Source organism: Lotus japonicus, chromosome 1 (genome assembly GCF_012489685.1).
Source record: "Lotus japonicus ecotype B-129 chromosome 1, LjGifu_v1.2".
Taxonomy (NCBI): domain Eukaryota; kingdom Viridiplantae; phylum Streptophyta; class Magnoliopsida; order Fabales; family Fabaceae; genus Lotus; species Lotus japonicus.
Genome location: NC_080041.1, coordinates 18,572,773 through 18,589,386, shown reverse-complemented (window position 1 = coordinate 18,589,386; position 16,614 = coordinate 18,572,773).

Below are 16,614 nucleotides of genomic sequence, written 5' to 3'. Positions count from 1 at the left end.
TCTATAATTTTGAACCTCCTACTCAAGTTCCAACCTTGTAATTCTGTTACATTGGGAGTGCTACTTCAATCCTACTCTTCTACACTTTCATTCCATGTGTTGGGTAAGTGTCAAGGTGGACTTAGAGAAAGACCTATGATAGACAAAGTTGGATCTTTGTGCTAGATACCCTGAAGGAGTTTTGGGATTGGGAAACCAATTTTGTGATATTATTAAGCAGTGTATTTCTGCTGCTTCGTTCCAAGTGTTGTTCAATGGGGAGAGGATGGAGGTTTTTTCCCGCAGCGGGGTATTAGATAGGGGATTATCCCTTTATCTGTTTGTCTTGTTCGTGAAGCGGTTGTCACATAACAATAATAGAGAAGTTGATCGAAAGGATTGGAAGTCTATTAAGCTGGCTCGTAATGGTCGGACAAGTTTCTCTTGATTGGTGAGGCGTGTACGGATCAGATAAGTGCCTTGGTGAGTTTTTTTCTATCTAGGCGCAAAAGGTTAGTAAGTAGACTAAGATGATGACTAATTTCCCATCAATTTAGCCAGTTGGGGAATAATCTTATGTTGAATCTTGGGGTACCCTTGATTCATGGTAGGGTTACAGAGCATACTTATAAGCTTCTTCTAGACTGGCAGCAACAAAGGTTGAGTTATTGGCGGGCAAGTTCGTTGAATTTTGGAGGTAGTGACCATGATGCAATAAGTGGTTGAACTTTCCCAACTTACTGTATGCAAATTGCTTTACTTACAATGGTGCGTATGCTAAGTTAGAGAAAGTCCAAAGAGATTTTGTGTAGGGTCACCCTTCTCAGGGTAGTCAATATCATTTGGTGGCTTGGGATAAACTTTGTAAGATGAAGAGGGAAAGAGGTTTAGGGTTCAAGAGGATGCAAGAGTTTAATAGAGCGTTGCTAATGAAGTTGGGTTGGGGTGAGAGCCTGTTCATACTCTTGCGACTTATGGGGAAATATCTTCGTTGTGGGGTGGGATATGCTGTGTTGATAAGGACTTGTATAACATGTTAAGGTGGAGGATCAGAGACGAGAATATTGTTATGTTATAGTTCGATAGATGGTTGTTCTCCAATGTTATCCTTCAGGATGTGGCCACTAATCTTATTCCCTAATTACCATATCTTGTTCTTACTTGTAGCCAAGTTTATAATGAGAACAGAGGTATGGCTTTTGATCATGTCTTTGAGTTGCTTCCAGGTGAGGTGGTGGTTGAAATAATGGCTATGCCTAGACCTGTAACAGAAGCGTGGTATGATTCAATTGTCTAGGCTTGGATAAGCAATGGGAAGTTATCTTATTAGTCTACATACGAGGTGCTTACTGTAGATGGTAATCATGATGGTAATAGGTTGTGGACTGAGATTTGGAACTAGAATGGGTTACCCTAGGTCAAGTATTTCATATGGGGAATTATGTAAAACGACATTATGATGAGTTCACGACGTATAAGGTCAAACCTAGTGGAGGAAAATGTGTCCCTGTTTCGTGAACCTGAAACAACACTCCACATGCTCTGCGACTACAATCTCATTAATCCCTTTGGTTGCAGCTTCTTAGAGGGTTGAACTATGCTAGCTTCTTCACGTTAGGATTGGCATATTGGATAGAATGGGGATTACGACGTTTTGTTGTCGTTCTGTGGAGTATTTGGAAAGAACTTAACAAGGTGGTATTTTAACAAGAGGAGTTTAGTACCCTGCAAATCTTGGCTCGGGTTGGATTGACTTTTAGGACTGTTGAGCTTCAATGGTCAACCTCAATCCGTCGGGGAGGTAGAGCTGATTTGGTGAAGGGAGCTGGAGGAAGGATAAGTGACTTTTAATGTGGATAGATCGTGCAGGAATATTCGGTTGCACCAGCTTGCGGAGGAGTGTGTAGAGATCTTATAGGGTACTGACTGGTTGGGGTTTGTAGGAAGATCTGATCGTCGAATGTGATTGTTGTTCCTTTTTTTATGTTGTCTGCATTTTAGCTAATGTATGTGTGTGCCAAGATGTGGGACCAGATGTTGTAACATCGTGCTGTGACATTTGTCCCTGCGGATCTGCTGTGTGTTTGGCTGATTTTTCTAGAAGCTTTGGATGGATTTCGTGATAATCAAGTTAGGGTTATTGAAGAAGCTTCTCTATGCTATCTGGAATATATTATAGTGGAATCAAATCTGTTGAAGAGGATTTGATTTGGTTTAAATTGTGAAAGTTGTTATCTTTTGTTCAAATCTTATTTGAAAAGATTTGTTACTGGTTTAAAAGATTTGTTCCAGATCTGTTTTATGGACTCTATTTTCGTGCAAGCCCATTGAAGATCAAGACCAGAAGAACGGCTATTTAAGGAGGCTTAACCCTAGTTGCAAAGTGTGCCTTGGCACCCAAGGATTGGGTTTTTAGGGTTTTGTTTTGTGAGTCCTTGTTCTGTTATTTTGTACACCTCTCTACTGCCTCCATTGATAATCATATGGCTTAGAGTTGGTTTGTTTAGTTGAGTTGTAATCTCTTCAAATTGTTGTTTGATCATGAGATCTATCTTTCAATCTCTTGTAAGGGATCGGTCACTGTGGCAGTGATCATTAGGAGTTAGGGGAAGTTTCCTCATAGCTTAGAGGAGAAGGGCTAAGCTAGATTCACTTATGTAATAGTGGTAGACATTGAAGAGGCTCTATACTAAGGGGGAGTACTTAGGTATATGAGGGACTTTCATGTGACCTGAGAGCTATTATTTGATAGTGAATTGACTCCTGGATTGGTATCCTCCAGATGTAGGTGATGTTGCACCGAACTGGGTTAACAATTCCCTGTGTTTTTTTCGTTGATTTAATTTATGTACTGTTGTGCAATTGTCGAACCGATTGTCCCAACATCGCGTTCGACATCTGTCCTGTGCGAGAACCAGAATTTCAATTGGTATCAGAGCAGGCACCCTATTCTTTTTGGGTGAGTTCCAGGGAATATATTCTGGTTTCATGGACAACGCCAAGGAAGGAGGTATCCGCTGCTGTTTATGTTATGATGTGCAACTGATAGTTGTTGATGAATATTTTCTCCACCCCTGTGCTCACAAGTTGTGTTAGCCAAAATTCTGCTAATAAGGGGGAGTATTAGTATGTGTTTTCTGAGATTGGTTTTTGTGCATAGCTGCTGATCATGGCTATGTTGAAGATGTTTTTGTGTAAGCTACCTTGATATATTCTGTTTGCTCTGATCTGATGTTTCAAGCTGCAATATTTCTAAAGAGCCTTATGGTAGTGGATTGTATTAGCTAAAATTTGACAAAGGGGGAGATTGTTGTTCCTTTTTTTATGTTGTCTGCATTTTAGCTAATGTATGTGTGTGCCAAGATGTGGGACCAGATGTTGTAACATCGTGCTGTGACATTTGTCCCTGCGGATCTGCTGTGTGTTTGGCTGATTTTTCTAGAAGCTTTGGATGGATTTCGTGATAATCAAGTTAGGGTTATTGAAGAAGCTTCTCTATGCTATCTGGAATATATTATAGTGGAATCAAATCTGTTGAAGAGGATTTGATTTGGTTTAAATTGTGAAAGTTGTTATCTTTTGTTCAAATCTTATTTGATAAGATTTGTTACTGGTTTAAAAGATTTGTTCCAGATCTGTTTTATGGACTCTATTTTCGTGCAAGCCCATTGAAGATCAAGACCAGAAGAACGGCTATTTAAGGAGGCTTAACCCTAGTTGCAAAGTGTGCCTTGGGCACCCAAGGATTGGGTTTTTAGGGTTTTGTTTTGTGAGTCCTTGTTCTGTTATTTTGTACACCTCTCTACTGCCTCCATTGATAATCATATGGCTTAGAGTTGGTTTGTTTAGTTGAGTTGTAATCTCTTCAAATTGTTGTTTGATCATGAGATCTATCTTTCAATCTCTTGTAAGGGATCGGTCACTGTGGCAGTGATCATTAGGAGTTAGGGGAAGTTTCCTCATAGCTTAGAAGAGAAGGGCTAAGCTAGATTCACTTATGTAATAGTGGTAGACATTGAAGAGGCTCTATACTAAGGGGGAGTACTTAGGTATAGGAGGGACTTTCATGTGACCTGAGAGCTATTATTTGATAGTGAATTGACTCCTGGATTGGTATCCTCCAGATGTAGGTGATGTTGCACCGAACTGGGTTAACTTAACAATTCCCTGTGTTTTTTTCGTTGATTTAATTTATGTACTGTTGTGCAATTGTCGAACCGATTGTCCCAACATCGCGTTCGACATCGCGTTCGACATCTGTCCTGTGCGAGAACCAGAATTTCAGTGCTTCTAGCAGAGTTTTGGAGTATCTTGTCTACCTACATTAAAGATTGCGTGGAGCCTTGGGATGAAGAGTGTGGTCATTGAGAGTGACTCCAATACAAGCATTAATTTGTTGGCTAGTCCAGGTAGTGGGAGTCTCCCTATGGTAGTATGAATTAGAAGAGTAGGTAGTGGAGGTTGCGCTTTGAGCATATGTTTTGGGAAGCTAATCAGATTGTGGATTTGTGGTTAATGAAGCTCATTTTTTTTTTCCTTTTGGGCTCCATGTGTTGCATGAGCCTCCTGATAGTACGTACTAGGAGATTAATTAATGTTTTAGGATGCTATGAGGGTCTCGTTCCCTAAATCAGTAGTCCGTTAGTCTCTTATTTTTTCGGGGCAATCAATAACAAAAACATGATTATGATTTTTTTATATTTTAATTCAGATTTTCTACTCAACAAAACTTTCATCTTCTATATACTATATTTCCTCTCTCTTTTCAATCACGCATCATAAATGATCATATATGTCAATATTTTACCCTTTTCCTTCAATTCTTATTATTTCGACTTTCTAAGTATATGTTTGCGTAGGCGTTGAATACAAATAAATAGTTTTTTTTTTTCATTTACAAAAAAGACAACATATATAGAGCTCATTTCACACTTTGTTTGAATAAAAGTAAATGAGTTTTCAGTTTTTAATTTACAAAAGAAGACAAAACATATGAGCTCATTTCACATTTTGTCTAGAATACTGTGTTTTTACTCAATATTTTAGTTATGAGTGTGAAACGTGCTAAGTGGAATTGGTTTCTAAATATACTTACCAACCATTTTCCATCATGTTGAGAGAGCCTCTTTGTATATCTCATTTCCCTCTTTAATTGATGAAACTCATGTCTCTTGTTGGGTTTTCTAAACTTCGGTATATATCACATGTAATTGAGAAACAAACACAGTTAAGCTAGATGTTAATGCTTTATTTAAACTAGATTTCTGCCCATATATTTTTGTTGTGTGCATTAGTCATGAAGCTCAATTTCCAATTGAGATTCAGTTATCTTCTTGCTTGATGAAATAAGCACCTCTTACATGTAAATATTACGTTCAAACATTATATCATGTTAGCCTTAACTTTAGTACTATTTCGCCTGATGCATCTATTTCTTCTTTCCCAAATTGTTGACATTGAATCAGGGAAAGCATGAAACTAGTGTGGCACTAGAATAGTTGATTTTTTCTTTAGGGTCAAAGAATAGTTGGAATTGAGTTTTTGTTTATTGCTTTAGGTGAGAGAGATAGGCACCACAAGGTCCATGCATATTTATTTAACATGAATTTCTTGTGGAGAAAACTAATGTGAACGTTGCATTATTAATTTATAAGAAGCAAACAATGGTGGAAGCTGACCATTTTATAATTCCGGGCCATGACGAGCACTGACTTTGTTCCTTGCTGCCGACCACTGAATAATAAAAGACAGAATATTATATCTACTCCTTAATTAATAAATGATCCACCTTATGAAAAATGAGGGAGTTGCTAGTCTTAGATCCACATTTTTAATTAAGCAACACTATTTACGCAAGTTTATAGAGTTTTGGATTCTTTTTATGTCTTGTGTTTTATAGACAGGTTAGACGAATAAGATTAAACAGAACATCTTGATGTAGTTTTTTCTTTTTGAAATTACATCTTGATGTAGTTAGTGCTATAATAAGAAGAGTAGAATAAAACAGGAAAAAATACTTCTTCCGTTTCAAGTTATAAGTGGAGAAGGATAACTTGGTAAATTTGGGTGTGAATTTTCTAAACCTTAGAAAAAGATTAAGAAAGCGACGTGGATAATTTTTTTTCCGGATGCCTATTTATAGGTTATCAACGACCTTGATTGTCAGTAAAGTCATTGTTAATCGGGAATTTTTTTGAATTATCAACAACCAACGGGAAATTTTATTGTTGTCGCCGTTGAAAGGTTATCGACGACCTTGATTGTCCGCAAAGTCGTTAGTAACTATTAAAAAATAAATTATTGATGGTCAAATTGCCGGCAACCCAATGTTCACATCAATGTGACCATTGGGAGGTTACCGACGTCTGAGGTCATGAATAATTTGAATATACTGATGCCTTACAAAAGGTTTGCACCATCAATAACTAATGCTCATATTTGAAAAGACAGTTAAGTTATTGACAATCGTATTTGTTGGTAATGTGTCAGTACCCACGAATTAACTACTTCCCACCCAAGTAATGATTACCTGATCGTCAGTAATACACTTTTTTTTTAAAAGAGAGCATGTTACTGATGGCTTGACTATTAGTAACATCAAAATTTATCGACGTCTTCACGCTGCCGATAAAAATCTCTCAAGATTTGGAATAATAATTCTTAATACTGATAGGAAGTAGGGTTGTCCAGTCTGAACTGGACTGAACTATATTTGAAAAAACGGAGCCCATTTTTTGTGAAATCGGACCGGTCAGGATGTAATACGGGTTTGATGGGTGAAGAAAACCAGATTTCTGTTAGGACTTCAGTCCGATGGAACCAATCGAACCAAATCTTTTAAAATAAAATTGTAAGTCCAACAACCATAGTTATAAATACTCTCACTATTCCACTTACCTTAGCCTCCAGCCTCTCATTACAAACCCTAGCTGTCACTTCTCCTCCACCATGCACCCTAAGCGTCGCAACAACCACCAATTCTCCTCTCTTTGTGCCCTAGCAACAGACCCCATGAGCCGCCGCCACCACCACTTCTCCCCTCTTCTCCTTGTTGCAATAGTCCCACTCACGCAAGAGTCCTTTAAGCTTCAACAAAATAAATGATTTTCTTCTTGTGCTTAAATTCAACTATTTATTAAAAGAATTGGGGGCGGCAAAGATCATACTCTAGACCGCTTGGTCATAATTAAAGGCTCTAATACATTGTCAAATAACCAATTATCCCCAAAGTTTAAGCTATTGGGTAAATGCCACATAAATAATTTTATATTATTATTCTAACACTCTTTAGTTGTATTCCATCTTGACCCTTATCCGCCCCAATCCGTCTAGTCTGTTTGAGACCCATATAATTCATAACCAAAGACGTCATCAGATGGTGGTGGTCCTTGGTTGTGTGTCTATTTGACCTTTTCAAATCCGATGTTGCATCCCGAATCCGCCTGGACTTGTAACTCGTTAACAAATATATATTAACAATGTCAATATATTTTAGCCTTAAATATGTTTTTGGTCCCTGTAAAATCAAGCTCTTTTGGTTAAGGCTCCTCTAATTTTTTTTATTAAGAATACACCCTTATTTTAAAAATAATATGGAGGGTAAGTCTTTGTCGTCATCCGTTACAAAATGATGATGTGAGAAACTGAAAAACTAAAACCAAAAGCCTCATTTCATTTTTTATTAATAAAATATAATTAAATATTGTTTAATTAGATTGATTACATTAATTAACCATTTAACCCAGAAAACTCCTCTCCTTCCTCATCTTCTTCCAATCACACACCCAGCAACTGATCTCTGTATATAATAATTAAATTAATCGGACAATGATTGAATTTCATCTTTATTTTCTGCGATTATTATTGCTACCTATAAAATCATACATGCACGAGTTCAGTGTACAAGGATAAAAATAATAAAAATGTGAATTATATATAGTTGTTGTGGGTTTATACTTGAGGTTGACTTGGGATTCATGTCGGTTGGAAGTATCATTGAAAGTGAAACTAGGACGCGCATGACACGTTCTCATGCTCAGGAGGATCCTTCGTAGAAGGTACCAAGTAGTGTTTGTTATACTGCTGCATGTGTACGTACGACACAGCAAATTAGAGGATTTGCCACAAGATTTGAGAAGAGAAGAGAACATATATACTTGATACATGCAATGCAACCAAACCCAATAAGATCGAATCACCAACCAGCATTTGTAATGCAGTACATGCACCACGTACCATACGACAAACATCTATACCTGTCTGTCGATTCTCGTATGAACTTGATGAGAATTGGTCATCGCTCAATGAATATTATATATGCACGTTATAATAAATTGAAACTTGCATGTTTGCTTTGCTTTTTGATTGTCTTTTTTTTTTCTTTTTTTTTTCTTGTGTTTGTCAAACCATTCTGACATATTTTTCCTCTTTTAGAAGGAAGAGACTTTTTTTTGGGTATTTTTTTTTAAAAAATTCTTGACGTTTGTGTAGAGAACTCAGATATAGAAAAAACTTATTAGTGTGTATTTTGATGGTAGTTAAGTGTAATTACAAGAAGAAAAACGTTCATTTAGTTGATACTAATGAGGAAAAAGCGTACCTACGTACCTACATTAAAATTATTATTGGTATTCACGTTAAATGACTTAAAACTAATGTTTTGACGTCAGTTTATGTGGTCGATACTACTGTAGCATCAAAATAAATTAAAGCCAACGATTTACTTGCATAAAAGATCGACATTGATAGTTTAACAACCGACGTGAATTTGACACTGTTATAAGCGGTAGTTAGGACGCCATAATTCTTATAAATACTAATTTGATGATGATGAATGAGCTTTGATTACTTATTTGAGCGTATTTGAGTTGATTATGACTAGCTATTATGCTTATGGGAAACATCTTTCTTCATGTTTAGGGTTTATGATATGGGGTTTAGTTGATGATTAATAATGAGGTACTATATAATATATGTTAAGATGATTTGTTCAACCGTAATTTCAAAGCCATGGGTTGGAATAAAACCTAATTACATTCATAACAAGATTGGGTGAAGTAGTATTGTCTAAAAACCCGGCCTCTATTAATGCATATATCATATGTTATATATAAATTGAAGCAATTAATCTGTTGCATCCCCTTTTGCCGTTTATTAAAAATTGAAGCAATCTGCTCATAAAAAAAAAGGAACATCTAAGATCTATATATGAAATATACAATTCAATGAACCATGTTCATGATATCAGGAGAAGCGAAGAGAGGAACTTAAATTTTTTAAAAAGTCTAGTTCTCCAAGCATGAAGCAATTTAGAAATTATTACAATACAAATCAACAGGGTAAGGGCAGTTACCTGGCTTGCACGACTCATACTATACGGACCTGGAATTGGAAGATACATGAACCAAATGCCTAGCTCTATTATATGTTCTTCCAGGCCAGCCTTCCCAAAAACATAACTTAGACTTTGTGAGTGAGACCATATTTTTAATTTTTAAATAAGAAGAATTATGTCTTTAAAAAAGAATTATTTAATAATTATGTTATTAGTTTTATGCTGAATTTTCATTTCTTTTTATTTTTAAAAAATATAATTTTTTATGGGAAAAAATTATCTAATTATAAGATTCTATTTATTTTAAAATTAAAAAAACATGTCATCTCATATCATTTACTCCAAACGGCCGGGTGGGTCACTAATCAGTGGGCCTAGGCTGACAATTACTAAAAAGAAGGAAATAGTGGGCTATAGCCCATTAAGTGAATGAAAAGAGAATGAGACCCTTATTCCCAAATGCATCATGTATAGTAGGACTAAGAGAATTGATTCTCGTACATGCATAAGTAAAGAGAGAGGCGTTGACAGAAATTAAGAGGAACAACTTTTTGTGTCCACCGCATATGAGTGCTACTGCAAAAGTGCTATGTTTTGACCCATTTTTTAGTATGTTGTTCTTGTTATTCAGCAGATAATTTTGGTATATTTGACTTGGGGTTTATCTTTCTTATTGGTAAAGATTGTATTTTTTGGTTAATCCCGGGTGGTTACAAAATGAATTTTTATATACCTATCAATTTCATTGGTGGATGATTTTTTAACTGGGCTATAACGCTCTGGGCTTTCACTGACTATATTTTTCGGTTAATCCTGCGTGGTTTCAAGAATTATGAATGAGTTGTTAACTCTGCTGCCTCATTTCACATTGCACTTTGAAGATTTTGGGAAAGTGAAGATGAAAAATTAAGGGATAAACAAGGTTGCTAGAATAGAATTGGAGATATCTAGTTAGAAACTGGTGTCAGATGCAAGTTGCACTTGAAGAACGTCAAACACATTCTGACATGTGCCTCAACTTATTTCAGTACATGCACTTGATGAAGATGGTTTCCACTTACCACAATGCATTTGGTGATGGTAAATTGAAATGAATCAAAGGGACATTAGTGGTTGCAAAGGGAGTGAAGTGTTGTAAGAAATGGTATAAGAAATTTGATTCTTCCATGGTGGATCATGGGTATAAAAAACTTCTTCTAATTATTTTGTGTTTGTGAAGTAGTTTTTAATGACGAATGTATTATTCCTTGTTGTTCGTGGATGGGCATGTTGATTGTTGGTTAGAACATAAAAGAGATTGAGTATCTTAACAATGAGCTGAATAAGTTCTTTGCAATGAATAATTAGGGTAGCCTTTGGCATGATCATCCATGACAGAAAGAATGGTAAAGTTCGAATATCACAACAAAAGTATATTGAAAAAAACTGTTGGAGAGGTTTAGTATGGGAAATTCAAAATCAGTTTGTACTCCATTTATAGGACACTTCAAGTCGGGAAACACGACCCACCATACTAGGCTCTTCAACCAACAAACGACACTGAGTCTCATAATACATAAAGTAGACCAATGACGTCGACCATCTGAAGGATCGAAGTGATCCGACTCGTAATTCATTAACGCCAACCTGGTTACCTGCAAACCTCTATCTTCCGACTATAGAACCGACGACATTCTAGCGCTCCCCATCTAGCAGATAAGGTGCCCAGGGCAACATCTCCCATCACCTCGTCACATCAAGTGACCACAACATCCACCAAGGTTTGGTGTGGAGCACAAGGTCTCAACATTAGTCTTAAGTCTAGATCCCCATCGTGTGATAAAAAAGGGTGTGGACAGGGGATCCAAGTTATGTCTACGATGGCCTTACCAGCCACTCATTACAACACCGAAACTCCTAGACACTTGATTCATATATAAGGCAAGACCTTTAAACATACAAGGTATTCAACTCAATTTTTACCTTCCTACCAACTCCTTCCCCTGACTTGGCGTTGGAGTGTCATTGCAGGTTCCCCCTAGGGCGTTGCACGCAATGAAGTCCTAACGCAGTCACGTTCACCCACTAGAAGTTTGTCGTCTCCCTTCAATCAACACTTTCCTAGTGATTTGACCAGACTTGTCCAATCAATTGCTCTCGTGTGTGGGAAAGACAAGACTATCCCCTCTCCACGTCATGGCATGGACTCGCAAAGCTATTCGTCCAATAATCACCCTAGCTAGATGGACATGTCCAAACTTGTGTTTAAAGCGACCCTCGCCCACTGTACCTTGACCAACCGCCACTGCAACAAAAAATGGAGAGAAACCATAAAAAAAGACATTGTTGGTGGGATCAAGAGGTTGGACCTTCCACTGGCCGATCATAAAGAATCTCAACATAGTTTGAATGAACGTGTTGTGATACCTGACTAGTAATAGTGGAAGCTGCTCCCAGTAGCCTCTCAAAGCTAAATGGCATTGGGAGCAAAATACACAAAGCTAGGAAAAACATTACTATTGTAAAAATTCTAAAGCTTCATAGGGGAAATTTTAATTTCTAAGAATTCTAAACAGACATAAAACAGAGAGGGTTGTAGTGTTTGCATGCTGCGCGTTAAAAATGATTGTGAGTGCATTAGCACTACTTGCGCATGTCATAAACCATTAATGACTTCTCTCTTGTCTTGCTCTTCCAAGACAACTTCCGCACCATTGCAATTTGCAACAAATCCATATCCCATGTCTGTTTGCTATCTCAAACTCAAATAACACCCAACAAGATTTATTTATTTTCTTTTGTTTTTTATGGAAATCAATAAATGTTATCTATCTATCTATCTATCTATCTATCTATCTATCTATCTATCTATCTATCTATCTATCTATATCTATCTATCTATCTATCTATCTATACTATATATAAAGGGAGAGTTTTTGCAATCTTGAGGGCAACTTTGTCATTCAATAGTTATTACACTATAATCTAATTGTTTACATGGGTATTTAAGTAAAAATACACATTAATTTCTAAAGATGCAATCATAGCCGTCCATTCCATTGCAACATTTCATCTTCCGTCAGTTTCTTCTATGCCTTGAGAACACTTTATGAGTTAACAATGTATTGATTTTTTACTATTTTAATTGTTACAACTTTTCTAATTTAATGATTTTATGACTTTTCAATTTCCAAAACTCCTCTTCATAATTTCAATTTATTCTAAAATGAAAAATATTCAATAATTGGATTGAGGAAGAGAATTGTTGAAACTTTTCACATTCTTCATGGTTTATTTCCATGTATAAATACTCTTCATCTGTTTGATTTGTCTGCATCTTTTCAACCTCATCCACATTTTGAGTTGTAGAGTTGTTTAAAGTATACAGGGCTTCCAGCAATGACTGCATATCAGAACTCAACTAGCTTATGTTTTAGATTTCAAGTTTTGTAAATCCCTGCACAAAACATCAAAGGGGTTTCCACTTAATGTTCATGTTCTGTTTTGTTCTTTATTTTTTTCTTTAGATTTTTGTAAGGATGTAAGATGTCAGGATTTCATGAACAACGACTTGAATTTGGTTGAAACCTTGATATTTTTAATGTTTCGAGCCTATAAAATAAGGGAAACTCATGTTTATCAATTTCATTTTTAGAGGTGTGTATTGAGTGATCAAATTTTGAGTCTTTCTTTTCCTTAAATTGTATCTTTTTATCTTAAGTCAATTTTTGTTGCAGATCCACTCTATAATGCATTAGTGCGGATATATTCATTTCCTCTTAATTTTTCTTGAAGAATTCAGCATATGGCTAAGAGAAGCTTTTGTAAACATCCTCAAGGTGTTGTCCACACCTGACAAATTGGTTTCTAGCGGCTCAATTATTCATTCATATCACCATTTAACATCTGAATTATCATTGGATAATTTTTAACAGGTATTTATTGTAAGGTGGCATCCATTTCTTTTTTTTTATTTTTGCTTTCTTTGTTCAATTGTGAAGATTCTTTGTTTAATTGGGTGTCATCCATATGTTTTATGTCAATTTTTGGCATTCTTTGTCCAATTGAGAAATGATTGTTTTTCAACTTATTTCTTCTAAATGAATGAAAGTATTTCCTTTCGGAAAAAAAAAATCCATATAGATTTTAGACCTATATATCATGAATGCATTTTTGTATAAAAAATGGATGAAAGAACAAAAATTAATAATTCTCTATTTTAGAGGGACTAAAATCAATAAAAAATCAAATGGGGACCAAATTCAATAATTGACTATTTTAAGAGACAAAAACCATATTTAACCCGAAAATAAAGAATATACATTTAAAATAAAAATAAAATAAGTTTTAAAACTTCATATTGGTTAAATATCTATTAATTAACATATTTAAAAATAAAATATAAACATCAAATTACTTTTTATATATTATACATTAAATCGTTTTAGTTATACAAAACTTAGAAAATTAAAAACCTTAAAGATTTAATTTAAATGACACTTCAAAATTTATAATCATGGGACAAAAGTTTTATCATTTTTACAATCTCAATCAGATGTAGATGTGGTTACTATTATATAGAAGTTATAAAATAAAATTACTATCCTTTTATTTTTTAGAAAGGAAAAAAATGTATTAATCACAGCTTTGAGAACAAAGCTTAAGAGGATACAAAATATGCATTTTTAACTTGGTACTTCACTTTCTTTGTAAGTTAAAAAATAAAAATGTAATTTTAAAATAAACATGTAATTTTAAAATTAAAAAAGAAAAATTGATTAAAATATTACGAAAATAAGTCTTAAAGATAAATATTAATTAACCTATTTAAAATATATATCTATATCTATTTATCCATCTAATATCTATATGTATATCTATATTTATCTGTCTATCTATATCTATATCTATATAAAATATAAAGTTTAGCAAGCTCAAGGGTAAAATAGTCTATCAATAAACAATGTTTCATATATATATTTTTCTTACCTATGGACTTTTAAGTAATTATACATATTATTTGATATGTGATTTTTCAGAACTGTTCGGTAATTAACAGACTTTTAATCTCAGTCGTTCGATATTCCCCTTGAACTTCCTCAATCAATGTTAGTATAAAACTTTCTATTATTAAGCTCAAAACTATTTTAAAATAATTTATTATTATTTAATTTATATGAGTTATGGAATGTCATATGTCAAAATTAATATCAAATATGATATTAGTTATGAATTCCATAAGACACATTTTATTAGTTTAAATTTAAATTTGTGGAAATATTAATCAACTAATAATTAATATTAATAAAAGAACCATATATAAAAGTTAAAGATCATTCGATAAAAAAACTCCCTAACCCTTCCTCTTGATCTTCCTTCACCAATGTCACTATATGAACTTATACTATTAACTACAACATTAATATAAAAAAAAACTACAACATTATTTTAAATAAATTTAATATTATTTATTTCATATGAGTTATGAAACTTAAAAATACAAACTTAATATTAAATAAGATCTTTAAAAAAAAGATCACTTCTATCTATAAAGTACAATAAATTGGTATATCAAAAGAATAAATCAAAAGCATCAACTATATAAACAAGGACAAACGGCACAAAAAATTACACTCATAAAAAACCTACGACAAAAAATATACAATAAAAAACATAAATTAACACTTCGATAACAAAAATCTAATTATAATAAAAAAAGTATTGTTTATACTCATTTTTCATACGAATAAATAATTTTAAAAAAAAATCACAAAAAACACAATACAAAATTAAAAAGAACCCCTCGTGCGTTGCACGGGTAAAAAATACTAGTAAATAGTAAATTATAAAATCGGGGGGCTTCTGAATTCTGATCCAACAGGAAAACAATGGAGTCCACGTCTTTCCCCTCTATTCATAATCAATAGCTTTATCTATTCCTTTTAAGACGTAATGAAAAGACAAAAAAAGGTTCAAGCTTTAGTTTCAATTTAATTGATAGTGGGGGATGCATGTGTTCCTCTAGCTAGCATTATTAATTGGTTAGCAGTTTTAGAAATAGAACCAAACCTCAGCCAAAACTATGGGGCCAAACAAGGTCTGTATTGAGAAAATATAAAGAAATAAATATCTTGATGAGTCAACTTATTTTATATTTTTGATGAACTAATGCGGCCAAGAAGAAACTTATAAACATCATGAGTTGGGTTAGAGTTGGCACTTCGTTGACCAGCTTAAAAAGTAGGTTAACCTGTTATTACTGACCCGTTATTGGTTGGGCTACTACAATTTAACTCATTTATTTACTTGAAGTAAAAAATCCGACAAAAGTATATTTTACAAAATTCAACCACACTTCTCGCATCTTGTAGTATTTATAACTCTTTTTTGGAATAGTCTTTTATGCACACCTATTTTTTAGATGTGTATATGTGAACGAAGAGAGAGATAAGAAGAAATGAGAGAAAATGTAAAGATGTGATAAATAATTTGATTTATAAAAGTAAAAAAAGGATAGAAGTGTAAATGAATCATAACTCCACTCATTTCCTAAGTGTTTTTTTAAATGATTTACTAAGTGTGTTTAGTGTCAAGGCTATGTGTGTGTTTTCTTTTTATAATATTATATATTTAATTGGATGACATGTACTTCCCTGTGTTTCTTTGTTTATTTGTCACAAAAATTTTCCTATTTATTTATTACTTTTAAAATTTTAAGAGACAAATAATTACTATCTCTGGTTCTATTTATAAGAACCAATTGAAAGTTTGAGCTATATTAATTATTACAATATTTTTCAATGTTGCATTTATTAATTCTAACTTGTAAAATGTGTCCCACTAATTATTCTCCTTTTCCCACTCCCCAACACTAATAACAAAAGGTAATTTTGGATGTTTATTTTAATTCAAGACAAATTAAATGCATTTATATAGTTTAACTACATTTCTTAAACTATGTGAATTTTTTTTACTTCTTATAAATAGGGTCGGAGGTAGTATATTTTACTAATTATATCCTTAACTAAAAAGATTTTTTTTTTATAGCTATACAAAAATTAGAAGTCAAATTTGATAAGAGAAATAAAGAGTATATCGAAAAACCGAGGTGACATTTTTCTTCAAGAAGCAAAATTCACTCACTAAAGCTGAAGAGTGTTTTTTTTTCATGTCGGGGTCTTCGAAATAGTTTAGAAACCCATAAAACAAAGAGATTACATGAGTAGAGGTTCATGTGACAGTGTTTGTCCTCAACTCGAATAACAATGAAGGGTTATGTTTGGGTTCCGAACCCTAAACTCCACACTCCACCATTACTGAAC